Consider the following 12,482-nt stretch of genomic DNA (forward strand, 5'->3'; position numbering starts at 1 on the left):
GCTAAATAAAAATATTATTAAAATTAATTTCACCAGTTATTTATTTTACGTTTTAATGTGGCTAATAGAATATTCAAAATTGTATATCTGGTTCACTTTATATTTCTGTTGGACAGACATGCTCTAGAGTATAGGATTAAAAGAAGAGTTTCATTTTAGCTTTGTTTGATATTGCCAAATTGCTCCCCCAAGTGGTTGCTCCATGATGTCTTCTCCCCAGCAGTAACAGTATGCTGGTTTTTTAAAAAACTTTTTATTTTGAAATAATTTCAAACTTACAGGACAGTTACAAAAATAAAACAAAACCCATATAGAGAACTCCAACTCAGCCCCAACCTCGATATCTTTACCTAGTAACTAGTAATACATTTTGCTACCTTTGCTGTATCATCTGCATGGTGTTCTCCATTCTGAGGCCCTCTGGGGTTCTGTGGCTTGAATTAGCTGATTCTTTTTACCTTCTCCTCTTCCCGGTCACTGTTCCTCTCACCACCACCTAGGCTTGCATTTCCACTTCCTCCAATCCAACATATCAATTGCCATTTGCTTATCTTAATTCCAGATTGTAGGAGAGTCCTTCCAGAGTAGATTTGGATGCTGCACACACAGGGAACCACTTGCCCGGGACCATTTTTAATGTTAATTTCTTGGCTTGGTTATTCCTTGACCGTGAAAGCTGTAGAATTCCTAATCCTGGGCTTGCTTGAGGTATAGAAGCACAGATTTTATTTCTCAGTGAAATGTTGTTTTCACCCAGAATGAAAGACTTTCTCTCCTTCTTCCTGTTTTTCTAGATCACAGTTTCACCAATGGGTAACCCTTTGAGATTCTTGGTTTTAGGTGGAGATTTCAGCCCTGATCCTATCTCACATGGGCCTAAAGGATTCATCCCCTATCCTGGCTCAGGCTACTGAAACCAAGCCACTGAACCGTGGGGACTCATAAACACTCCCATAGAATTGCAGCATCTGCTCATGTAACTACTGACCAAGTTTTCAGTTCCCTTTTCGTTTTGGCACCTGAGATTTGCCCCTTTTTCCTTGCAAGCTCAGAGAGACACATTTTGCTTTCTTTCTGAATGTCTGTGGAAGATCTCCATGTTTGCCTGGTCTGCTCTTTTCCCACAAACCTCATTCTTTGTTTTCCTCCAAAATACTGGTAGATGGAAGGAAAAAAGGCAAAGAAGAGAATGGGGTTGTTACACTCAACGTCGTAATAACTGAAATAACAGAAGATGCCTTTCATGCAAAGAAGAAAAATAAAATATTTTCTGTGAAATATAGTTAAAGAGAAGGGGTGCACTAAAAAACTATGAGAAATAAGAAGGTATAGATTTTGGATAGGCCGATATCAACTTAAGCACCATGTCATAACCAGCCTGATTTCCTCTCATGTGCTGCACAAACAGGGAAAAACAGTATTTATATTCTGCGTCTTACAAACCCACCAGGTAGTGGGGAAAAAAATGCTGCTACCCTAATTACTGTGAGGATGCACAAAATTTTATTAGAGACATAAGAACTATGAAAATGTTATTTGGAACGTTCTAAAGAAAATCAAGTTTCTGCTCTCTCTGCCATTAAATTTAAGAATTATATTTTCATCTTTATATCTTAGCATCTTGACATTATAGCAATACTCTATTTTGACATTCTATGAACTTACAGACAAGCTAAAACTTCTGTGAGAAAAATTAATATGGCCAATAAAAGTTTTACCCCCTCTACAAATCAAACAAAAGACATGAGGCAGAAGTTTGGGATAAAGATGGTGTATTTGTTTTCTATTGCTGCTGCATTAACAAATTACCACAAATTTATTTAGAAAAATGCAAATTAATAGGCTCAAAGCCTATGCATTAGAAGTCTAAAACAGGTCTTGCTAGGCTGAAGTCAAGGTTGGCAGAGCTGTGCTCCTTTCTGGACGCTCTAAGGGAGAATCCTTTTCCTTACCTTTTCCAGCTTCTAGAAGGTCTCATATTCCTTGGCTCATGGCCCTTGTATTAGTTTCCCTGAGCTGCTGTAACAAATTACCACAAACTGAGGGCTTAAAACAGCAAAAATTTATTCTTTCTCAGATTTGGAGGCTAGGTGTCTGAAAACAAAGTGTTGACTGGGCCCTGCTCCCTCTGAAAGCTCTAGGAAAGAAGCATTCTTCACCTCCTCCCAGCTTCAGGAAGCTGCTGAAGTCCTTGACATTCCCTGGCTTGTAGAAACATCACTCTTTTGCATCACTCCAGAAAAAAATAAAAAGAAAAAACTCATAACATCCCATACCTCTTACCGTGCCCCTCCCATTGACCACTAGTATTTCCATCTACTCAATTTTTTTACCCTTTATCCTTTCCGATTATTTATTCACTTTTTATGCATATTTTTACATTCATTTCTCCATACCCTGGATAAAAGGAGCATCAGACCCAAGGTTTTCACAATCACACAGTAACACTGTAAAAGTTACATCTTTATGCAATCATCTTCAAGAATGAGGGCTACTGGAACACAGTTCAACAGTTTCAGGTACTTCCCTTTGGCCACTCCAAATACACCATAAACTAAAAAGGGATATTATATAATGCATAAGAATAACCTCCAGGATAACATCTCAATTCTGTTTGAAATAGTTTCAGCCGCTGAAACTATTTTGTCTCACTTCTCTCTTCCCGCTTTTGGTCAAGAAGGCTTTCTCAAGTCCATGATGCTAGGTCCCAGCTCATACCTGGGAGTCCCGTCCCAAATTGCCAGGTAGATTTACATCGTTGGGAGTCATGGCACACAAAATGGGAAGGGCAGCTAGTTCACCTGTCTAGTTAGTTGGCTTAGAGAGAGAGGCCACATCTGAGCAACAAAAGAGGTTCTATTAGGCATAAGTATAAGTAGGCTTAGCTTCTCCTTTGTAGGAATAAGTTTCATAGGGGTGAACCCCAAGATTGAGGGCTCAACCTTTTGATTTGGTTGTCCCCACTGCTTGTAAGAATATCAGGAATTCTCCGCATGGGGAAGTTTAATATTCCCTCCTTTCTCCCCAGTCCCCCAAGGGGACTTTGCAAATAATTTTTTATTCTCTGCCCAAATTATTCTGGGACATATGGAAGCATCACACTAACCTTTACAAACCAACAGGATCTCACACCTTATTCAAGAATCCATGTAATTATGGTGCTTAAATAAATTTACCATACAAGTTAAATTAGATAATGTACTACCCAAACTATAAATTTTGCACCAAATGAACATCTCTTCCTTTGGTCTCACACAGAATGGATGATATCATTCTTTACCCTGTATTCTGATTTACGTTAGTCCTATCCAGATAAGCTTCATTCATATCTCTAGTTGAAGTCTAGTCACTTTTTCAACTTTTTAAACAGTTGTTATAGGGTAATGCTGGCTAGCATAGTTTCAGCGCTCTAACTCTGAGTCTCAGGTGTCACATAAATTCCCAAAGTTTCAGGGCACAACCAGGTTATATACAAATAGCTCAGTAGCTCAGAATTCAGAAATAACAGGCATATGTATTGAATATACGTGACTGCTGTAAGAACTTACAATCTAGGACACTTTAAAAAAGGCCCCAACCTGATAATCCGTGTTTTCAACTTCAATTCTCCAAGTTTGTTTATTATACTTAGTTCCATATGAGTGAGGCACGATAATACTTTGTTTCTGACATTTCATTCAACATACCATCCTCAAGTTTCATTTACCTAGTTGCATGCCTCACAACTTCATTCCTTCTTGCAGCGGTTCAGTAGTTCTATAATTTTACTATTAACTGTAATCCATAGTGTCCATGTGTGTGTTCCCCCATACCACCCTATTATGAACACTTTGCATTAGTGTGCTGCATTTGTTATAATTCATGAAAGATTTTTTTATAATTATATTATTAACTATAGTCCATTGTTTATAATAGAGTGTACTGTGTTGTACAGTCCTATGTTTTATCTCTTGATTTTTATTCTATTAACATATGTATATATATATATAAGACCTGAAATTTCCCCTTTAACCACATTCAAATCTATAATACAGTGGTATTAATTACAGTCACAATGTTGTGCTACCATCACCACCCTCCACTACCACAACTTTTCCATCACCCCGAACAGAAACTCTGAACCAATTAAGTATTAACTTGCCATTCCCTACCCTCACCCAGGCCCCTAGAAAGCTGCATTCTAGGTTTTTTTGTTTTTTGCTTTTTTATTGATTAAATATTTTCAACATGTTCTGAGCTACACTTTCATTAAGTCGTCAGTAGGTGGCAGCACATTATCCTTTGCTCTCTGCTGAGGGAGCTAAGGGAAACAGGTTTTTGAACCACCTTAATTTGGAAAGAGAGCCTGACTAGAACAAAGAAAAATCTTTTTCACATCTAATCCTCATTATCTCATAAAGTATTCCTTTAACTCTGTACATTATCTTCTTTTTGCTACGCCTTCTTTTTTTTAATTTTTTTATTTAAAAAATTTTTTTAAACATAACAACATACAAACACAAACATTCTTACCATATGATAATTCCATTCTTGGTATATAATCAATAACTCACAATATCATCACATAGTTGTGTATTGATCATCATGATCATTTCTTAGAACATTTGAATCAATTCAGAAAAAGAAATAAAAAGAAAAAAGAAAAAAATTCATATATACCATAACCCTTACCCCTCCCTTTCATTGATCACTAGCATTTCAATCTACTAAATTTATTTTAACATTTGTTCCCCCTATTATTCATTTATTTTAATCCATTTGTTTTACTCGTCTGTCGATAAGGTAGATAAAAGAAGCATCAGATACAAGGTTTTCACAATCACACAGTCACACTGTGAAAGCCTTATCATTATACAATTATCTTCAAGAAACATGGCTACTGGAGCACAGCGGTACATTTTCAGTGTGCCTTCCTTTTAAATTCTATTCACATTATCTCATCATCAATGTGTATCAGTGTTTGAATTTATCAAATTACCTTTATTTAAGTTATGAGCAATGAGGCTCAAATGTACCTTTTTGTGACTCAAGATCCCAATTAAGGGATAAAAATCCTGTGAAATGTGAATTCGTCCTAGAAAGTGGTCTCTGAGCTGATATTGAACATTAGAGAGTGAGGGACTAGGGAGAAATTATCTTCCTTATGTCAACTTTCAGGATTGTTATTTTATCTATTCAGGGTGAAACAGGTGACAATGCAAATCATTATTTTATTATTTACCTATTTGGACCTTATACCTTCGAAAAATTTTGATCCATGCCAGTGTGTCTATAGAAATGCGGCGTGCTTGCTTTTTAGAAAAGCTCAAAATAATGCTGAAGGCATGTGATCCACTTGGCTTTTAAAGGTAAAAGCCTATCTCTAAAGGTAAAGACTTCCACGCTTTACAAAATTATAGTCAAGGTAATCAGTTCAAGTCATATTGAGTGCCCATTATTTAAGTATCCAACAAGCATCTTTCTGAGTTTTGTTCTTTAGAAGGCATTATGCTAAGGGCTGTAGAAACATCAAGTTAGTATGTCACACTGCCTGCCTCCAATATAATAGGTGATTGTTCTAAGGCAGAGAGGATAAGACATGTGCACAATTACTATATAAGGCACGTGGCATGTGCTTAATAAACATTTGTTGAATTAATGAATTGCTATAAGATAATTGTAAAAAGGGGCTATGGGGTTTGAAGGAGGTAATCAGGAAGACAGATTAGGAAAGGGTATATGGAAGACATGGTATTTGACATGGCTTTGTAGGCAAGACATGATTGAGGCAGGGTGGGGGATGGGAGGGCAGAGGGAATTCCGTGTGATTAGGACCCAATGAAAGAGGAATATTGGGAAACGACAGGTAATCTAGTTTGGCAGGAGGATAGCTCAGGCATCAGCCTCCTACTTAAAGAATCAGCGAGGCACCCCGTGGACCATAAGGATCCTCTGGCAGTGCATTTCCCAAACGCTGAGCCATGCTGCAGAGTTGTACAAACAGGGATTTTGCAGACCCCCCGGGGTGGACTTTGGCTTCAGTGTCTGGTCCCTTTGGAGGTGCAGGAAAGCCCCTTGTTCTTCCTTGTCAACAGGTAGTTATATATTTTTTCTTTTGCTTTTTTTTTGTAAAAATAATACATATTTAAAAATTCAAGAGCGATCTGAAAAAATAAGAATAAGAAAACAACACCCAAAAGTTCATCACCTATGAAATAACCAGAGTTAACATTGGGTGTCACTTCAGACTTCTTTCTTTGCATATGTACAGATGGAGGGATGGTTAGTTACGACTTATTTTGTAAAACGACCATGCTGTGCATGCTAATTTTTACGCTGAGATATTAAAACTTGATTATATTTGAATTTAAAATGAAGAAAAAGAAACTGTGATTGAAAATGAAGAAATTATGATACTTTAGGTAACATGCTTTTCAAATTTTTTTAATAGGTAATACATTCATATGGTTCCTTTTTAAAATTTCTCTTTACTTAGACTCTCATATTGCTCATTCTTTCTTTTCCTGATATCCTTTTTTAAATCTGTACTGTCCTTCATCTCCTTAAGCATTTTTAAGGTCATTTTTTTTTAAAAGCTTTGTTTAGTATGTCCACATTCCTCATCGTTTTCATTGGCGTTTTCTTTATCTTCATCCTCTTCCTTTGGATGGGCCATCATTTCTTACTGCTTTGTCTTGCACTCTTTTGTTGTATTCTGTACATTTTAATACTTTAAAACGTTAGCTCTGGGATTTCTTCCCTAGGATGTTTGTCTCTTGGTTTTGTAACCGGCTGTGGTAAGACAGAGATTTTCTTGAGCTTCAGCCCTGCTACCAGGAAGGCCTGGCCAAGGCAGAGGCACTGAGCAAGGTTCTCCGCCAGTCTGGGCCTCTGTCGTGTCTTGTCCTGGGCTTTGCTTGTCGGTTGTTAGGAGTTCTCCTGTTAACAGGAGTTTGGGTGTCCGCTCTTTCCCCAGGAGACAGACCTCCAGCTCAGGGCTGTTTGCAGCCAGCAGGCCCTTGCCCCAGACTATCTGCTCCCTAGGTTTTTACACACCTTTTGTTGTCTCAAGTCGCTTTCCTGGGAGAAGTGGCACCCCCGAGAGGACTTTGCCAAGACATTCTTTCCAGTCAATACAGGGCCAGGGATCCAAGAAGGGGATGCAGACTGGCTCCAAAGTGCCCTGGGAAGAGGATCAGGATGGGAGCCAAAAGCTTCTCCAAGGGCTCCACAAAGCTGAGCCTTGCTGGACGCCAAAAAAAAAGGCAGCCCTCCAGCTAACTGTCCCCTGCGGCCCGAGGAAGTCTGGGTGCTCCATCACTGCTGCTCCTGCCCAAGGACGGTTGACCCCCAGCGATCCAAATTTGCTAATCAAAATCCACGACCCGTGATCGGCCATGCCCACCCCGATCTTGGGAAAGAGGGTTTTACTGGGGCATGTACAGCTTCAAACCCCGTCACTCACTCCGTTATTTTATCATTTTGTCTTTGCAAGCTTAGATTTTTCTATAGTGTAAAACACTCGTGGGAAGTTTTTTCTAACCTTTGAGTTATGTTTCCTTCCAGACTCTATCTTTTACCTGTCTTTTATATGCTTGTTTTTATCTGCCCCTTCTTTTTAATATTTTTTTGCCGCAGTATACTTTTGCATGATAGAGCATTTATTTTCCTTTTGCTCACATCTGACAAGGGAAGTGTTTGCCACGATCTTCTATTTACTTTGAAATAATACAAGTAACTTCTGGATTCCATTCTCATACTATTTAGGATTCATTGTTGTTCCCTCCAACAGATAACAGATAAGAACTGGGTGCTGTATTTATTCATTCTCCTGTAGCCTGAGATGTGTGTTTTGGTGGGGGAGAGGGAGCACTGGAATAGATATCCACTGGGGCTGCCAGTAGCCTCTAAGGGAAGATCAATGCATACCTATTGAAACACACACACACACACACACACGCATGTATTTACACAGTGCAGGGATATACATTTATTCTCAGAGATGGTAAAATATACATTTGCATTTTAAAAGTAAAATGTTGTCCTAATTACAACTGCACAGCTGCTTCTGCTAGCACAGGGGTTTCTTTCATTATTATACAAGAAGTAGTAATCTGGTCACTGTGGGCAGACCACCTAGCTTCAAATCCTAGCTCTGCCTCTTACTAGCAGTGGAACCATGAGGAAGGTCCTTCTATTTCTAAGCCTCAGCCTCCTCACTTATAAAATGGGGATGATAATAGGACTTACCCATAGAAAACTTTGAGCACAGGCTCCAAAAGGACTCCATAAATATCAGCTATTATTATCACCTGAGGTAGCTAAACAAGTTATGATTCATATTTACCATGGAGTACTATTCAGAAATAACAACAAATGAGCTATGGATACATACAACCACTTTGATGACTCTCAAGGGAATTATACTGAGCAAAAAAGAGTCAATCCCAAAAGATTACATACTGCATAGTTCTATTTAGACAACATTTTTGAAAAGGCGTAGGTTTAGGAATGGAGGAGAGATTAGTGGTTGTCAGGAATTTGGGCAGAACATGAAGGAAGAGGGAGTTGGAAGACATGGGTATGTATACCAGTTTGCAAAGGTTTATGTACCCTAGAAAAGCCATGTTTTAATCCTAATCAAGCTTGTGGGTGCAACAGTTTTTTCTAATCCCTACTCAGTACTGCATGTTGAAAACTTTTAATTAGCTTATTTCCATGGAGATGTGACTCAATCAGTGTGGGTATTAAACTTGATAGGTGGAGATGTGTCTCCACCCATTCCAAGTGGGTCTTGGTTGGTTTTACTGGAATCCTTTAAAAGAAGAAGCACTTTGGAAAAAGCTAGAGAACAACAAGAGAGAAAGCCACAAGATTCTGAGAGAGCTGAGACCACCAGAGAATCACAAAGCAGAGAGCCCACCAGACAGTGAGGTGAAGAAGGAAAATGCCTCCCAGGGAGCTTCATGACACAAGAAACCAGAAGAGAAAGCTAGCAGACTTCGCCATGTGCCCTTCCAGCTGAGAGAGAAACTCTGAATGTCACTGGCCTTCTTGAACCAAGGTATCTTTTCCTGGATGCCTTAGATTGGACATTTCTATAGACTTGCTTTAATTGGGACGTTTTCTTGGCCTTAGAACTGTAAACTAGCAACTTATTAAATTTCCCCTCTTTGAAAGCCATTCCAGGGTGGGCCGCAGTGGCTCAGTGGCAGAGTTCTTGCCTGCCATGCCAGACACCTGGGTTCGTTTCCCAGTGCCAGCCCATGTAATTTTAAAAAAAAAAAGAGTTTAAAAGCCATACCATTTATGCTATATTGCATTCCAGAAGCTAGCAAACTAGATCGGTATGATTTTAAAAGGATAATACAAGAAACCCTGGTGATGTTGGAAATGATTCAGTGTCTAGCCTTTGGTAATGGATAAGCAAACCTACACAGGTGACACAATAATACAGAACTTAACAAACACTGAGTACAAGTAACAGTGGAGATAGGTGGATTTTATCAATGTGAATATCTTGGTTGTGGGATTATAATAGTTTTGCAAAATGTTTAATGTACAAGGGATCTCTTTGTATTATATTTTACAACTTTACGTGCATCTACAATGATCTTGATGAAAATTTCAATTATAAACTAAAGGGGGAAAAGATTCCTCCAACCCTCTTCCCCTACCTCAAAAAAAAAAAAAAAAGGTAAGTAAATATGTTTCTCTCCTGGAAAGGAAGGAAGAATATATTATATTCTCTGGTTCCAGTAGCGTAGACAGTGGCACTAGAAGGGGTGTTCTGCTAGCTGAAGGAAGGTAAATTAGGAGCAGGGAAAGAGCCTCTGACTGTTTTTGAGCCTAGGAGTGAAGTGATGTGTATAGAACAGAATAAACCTAGCAGAACTACGTTAAAGAGGTAGAGAAGACTGAGCCATGAAATATGAAATAAACTAGGAGCTTGGGAGACTACATCATGGTGTAATATTTTGGGTACTAAAAAGTTCTCTTTGTTGAATAACCATCCCTTACCTGTTTGAAATTTTCAAGCTAGTTAATCCTTACATTAAGGTCCGAAATACCCCATTTACAAAGTATTACGGTTTTTCTGGGATGCTGACGCACCTCATTTTTTACATCAGTTTATCTAGCTCAAATTTGTCCCAGTAAATTAAGATCGGGGAGTAAAGGGATAAGTAACTGTGAATTTTAGTGTAAAGAAGAGACTCAGAATATGACTGAAATACATTGAGCAGCTCCTGAGGGAGATATGTCCAGATGCTTTAGAGGAATTCTCAACCATCAAGGAAGCCACTGGAAGGCACTGGGGATTAGGGGAGAACATGGGAATAGAGCATACAGTTTTACACACACTCTTTGTATATATTATTTCATTAAATATTTAAAACAAACTTCTGTGAGATGTATTATCACCATTTCAAAGATAAAAAAAAATGATGAGGCTTAGACAAATTAAGAAATTTGTCCAAGATCATATGCAAGGTGAGAGGCCAGGATGGGAATAGAGCACATCTGAAGCCCAATCCAGGGTTTTCACACTGCAGCACACCAAATTCTTTGGGGTCGTTTAACTTTGCCAGAATCTTATATTTAAAAATCAATCCTGGTGGATGAATTGATACAAATTCATCGCCCCTCCAGGAAAAATAAGTTTACTTGCAATTTCATTATTGTCACAGGAGAGTATAATTCAATCCATAACATGGTGTATCTTTATAAAAATATAAAACCATGTTTTATCAAGGTGTATGTGTCCATGTTTTATAAATAGTCAGAGGTGAAAAACCAAATCTACCTCTAGTTATGGTAAAATAGCTCGAATCTCTTCCTCAGCCAGTTTTCCTGAAAGAATTACCTTCAAATTGGGTCACCAATTCTTCACTTTTCACTCCCTCTTCAACCCACTCCCATCAGGCTTTCTCACCAGCTGCTGAAACTACTGGCGCTCAGGCCCACATTCCTGTGAATGTCAGGAAACTGATGAGTAGAGGAGATGCTTTCCCATTTTCATGTTACTTGACTTCTCAACAGCTCTTAGCAAGGCAGAGCAACCCTGGCTTCATAGTAACATCACTCAGGGAGCATTTTTAAAATGTTGGGGACAGGGCCGTACCCCAGTGTGCTTTCACTGGCCTGGGTTGGGACTCCATGATAAATGCACAATGGGCAGTACCAAAGGGCTTTTAGTAGGGTAGGAATGTAATTTGATTATTATGAGTTGCACTAGGAGCTTTGGAGATGAAGAGAAGTAAACGCATTTGAGAAATATTTTAGAGGTGAAATCAAAAGGATTCCGGGATGGGTTGGGAGAGAGGCACGTGTCAAGGATGGGTCCCAGGTTTCTGCTGCTCATGCCCAGGTGGCCATTTCTTGAGATGCAGAACTCTGTGTGGGCACAGACAAGGGAGAGCGGCAGATGGGGACGCAGAGCTCAGCATGCCCCATGAGGTCCGGCATGTCTGTGACTTCCCAAGGAGAGACTGCAGCACATGGATGTTTAGATCTGAAGCTCACAAGGGGGTCAGGAATTGTATATCATATGGATTGTATAGAAAACCATGGGTTGATGAAATTGTCTATGGAGAGAATAAAGAGACAGAGAGAAGAGAAGAGGGAACCAAAGCAGATCCTGAGGACTCTGTCATGGACAGATCCACAGGGAAGGCAGAAACATTTAAGGAAACAGAAAATGAATGGCAAGCAAAGTAGAAAGAAAGCCGGGAGAGTGTGGCAGCATGGAGACCAAGAGACGAGAGAGTCAAACAGAAGGAAATCTACAGTGGTTCTCAGCTTGACTGAATATCAGAATTACTAGGTGAGATTTCTAAAAAATGATGGTTTTTTTTTTCTGTTTGAAGGCTTTTCCTCCTGCCTCCACTCTCTTAGTCCTTACAGTCTCAACTTAAATTCCACTCCTCAGAGCCTCCAAAATAAAACAGAGCCTCCTGTTTACTGTCTCATAAATCTGTATTTTCTCTTCTCAGCACAAAACAGAATTTGTAATAATAAATGTAATTGTCTTATAGTTTGTTTAAAGATAGTTTCTCAGACTGTAAGCTCTACATGTAAAGGCAGGTAGCACGTTGTGTTTCTCACCTCTGTATTCTCAGGGCCTTGTGTGTACTTCGCATGAGCAAATTTTTAGGAAAATAAATTTACTTGACTTTTACATAAATATCTATGTCATTAGAAAATTTTAGTTATGCTAGGAGGAATTTTCATTCAGAAATCATCTACTTTAATAATTAAAAAAAACTTTTTAAGTTGATGTTACGGGGTTTTTCTTTAGAGAGAATAAAAGTATGCTCACAGTTGGCATTCCATCAAGTTTGTATGATTTGTGGGTAGGAAGTATGTGGAAGAGAGTTGCTATATTCCACCTGAATAATTTATACACCTCATCCCGCCTATGATTCTCCCTCTTTCTTTCTTTTAGCAGATACTTCATTAATACACTCAGTGAACCCTGGAGTCAGTGTCTTTACCAAGAACAC

The 12,482-nt window shown here is 38.8% G+C and overlaps 1 pseudogene; it reads left to right on the top strand.

Annotated features, from left to right (window-relative positions):
* The window catches only part of LOC143690553 (pumilio homolog 3 pseudogene), a 34,770-nt pseudogene extending 27,400 nt beyond the window's left edge, over positions 1-7,370 (top strand).
* Positions 7,371-12,482: the final 5,112 nt, after the last annotated feature.

This window comes from Tamandua tetradactyla, chromosome 7 (genome assembly GCF_023851605.1).
Source record: "Tamandua tetradactyla isolate mTamTet1 chromosome 7, mTamTet1.pri, whole genome shotgun sequence".
NCBI classification, from domain to species: domain Eukaryota; kingdom Metazoa; phylum Chordata; class Mammalia; order Pilosa; family Myrmecophagidae; genus Tamandua; species Tamandua tetradactyla.